The sequence below is a fragment of the Conger conger genome, chromosome 5, assembly GCF_963514075.1.
Source record: "Conger conger chromosome 5, fConCon1.1, whole genome shotgun sequence".
NCBI lineage: Eukaryota > Metazoa > Chordata > Actinopteri > Anguilliformes > Congridae > Conger > Conger conger.
In genome coordinates this window covers 2,359,372-2,361,176 of record NC_083764.1, presented here as the reverse complement: position 1 = coordinate 2,361,176, position 1,805 = coordinate 2,359,372, and the positions used below count along the sequence as shown (strand labels likewise).

The following is a 1,805-nucleotide window of genomic DNA, read 5'->3' as shown; positions in this document are numbered from 1 at the left end:
ACTGGGAAGAGCTGACACAAAAATATCACACCGGCGACCTCCATTTTAATTAAAGGACACGCACACGCACAATACACGCACATACACACACACACACACACACTATACACACTATACACACACACACGCACACACTATACACACGCACATGCACACACACACGCACACACTATACACACGCACATGCACACACACGCACACACACTATACACGTGCACACACACACACACACACACACTATACACACGCACATGCACACACACTCACACACTTTAACCTCCGCTGAACACTGGTGAATTATTCATGGCCACCGGTTTCAGAAACGCGTTTGGAAAAAAACGCAGCTGCACTTCTGCAGGTGTGCGAATCGCTCCAGAGAGAATCTCTCCCGGATTAATGCGCTGCTAATATGTCAATTTCTTAACCGCAGGCTAATTAGATTTTAATGAATTAATTACAGTATTTGAAAGGATGATGAAGGTTGTTCTTTCCCGGCAGAATTCCCACGGTAGTTCTTGTTACTGCAGGTAAAATCCGATAGAGGAAATATTTGGAGTTTGAAACAGCAGAAAACCTGAGGCCATTTCCTCTTGTCTCTGGAACACTGCCAAGGGCAAAAACACATCACACACTCCAATCTGAACCAAACAGGAAATTAAATGAATGAATAAATACATGCACCCAGTGAGCACTTTATTAGGTAGACCTGTACACCAGCTTGCTAATGCAAATACGTACACAGCCAATCATGTGGCAGCAACTAAATGCGTAAAAGCATGCAGACATGGTCAAGAGGTTCAGTAGTTCCTCACACCACATGTCAGATTGGGGAAGAAATGTGATCTATCTGACTTTGCGGAATGATTGTTGCTGCCAGACAGGGTGGTTTGAGTATCTCAGAAACTACTGATCTCCTGGGATTTTCATGCACAACAGTTTCTAGAGTTTGCAGAGAATGGTGCTAAAAACAAAAAAACAACCAGTGAGCAGCAGTTCTGCAGACTGTTAATGAGAGAGGTCAGAGGAGAAGGGCCAGACTGGTCAAAGCTGACGGGAAGGTGACAATAAGGCAAATAACCACACTCTGAACACACAATGCATCAAACCCCAGAAGTGGACAGTAGGAGAAGACCGATAAGTCTAAAAAATAAGTCTAATAAATACCTAATAAAGCACTCACTGAGTGTATAATTACTCTCCCACCGATACAGGACAGCTACCTGGTTACCTCGGGTCACCTGAGTTCTGTGAGAGAAGCAGACCCACTCTGACCTGGAGGTCCTGTGATGGGACGTCGGAGGTCATGTGCTGACATGGCGACCTGAGCTGAGGAAACACCACGTTCTGCAGGAACCAACAACACAACTCTGACTGTAACCTGCCATAACCAATCAGATAGCAGGATTGTTCGGTGGAAGGCAAACTCACAAACAACTTCCCTCTCCATCTGCTGGAGAGATCTGCCGCCCGGTCAGGCAGAAAATTAAAATGTTTGTGTTTCTCTTTTTTCATTCAAGGTCATCTGTGTGTGACGATGATTAATTATATTTTTAAAATGAAAAATCAGTTTTTCTCAGTTTTTTCCAGGCAGTGCTGAAGCATGACATTTACAGCTTAGCAGGACTTTACACACACACACACACACACACACACACAGATACACACTCACACACAAACAGGTACGCTAGCATCTGACATCCTGAGTGAAACACCTTCACGCTGCTATCCTTCCAAACTGTATCTTGAATATTTCATATTCAATATTTAATCGAGAAGAGGAAGATTATAAATGTTTTATAAGGTTT

The 1,805-nt window shown here is 43.6% G+C and overlaps 1 long non-coding RNA gene across 1 annotated transcript in view; it reads left to right on the top strand.

The window, feature by feature from the left end:
• LOC133127916 (uncharacterized) overlaps nucleotides 1-1,525 on the top strand; it is a 20,629-nt gene extending 19,104 nt beyond the window's left edge. The window contains exon 4 of the long non-coding RNA XR_009708687.1: nucleotides 1,212-1,525. This is a non-coding gene — a long non-coding RNA (uncharacterized LOC133127916). The remainder of the gene's footprint in view (nucleotides 1-1,211) is intronic.
• Nucleotides 1,526-1,805: the final 280 nt, after the last annotated feature.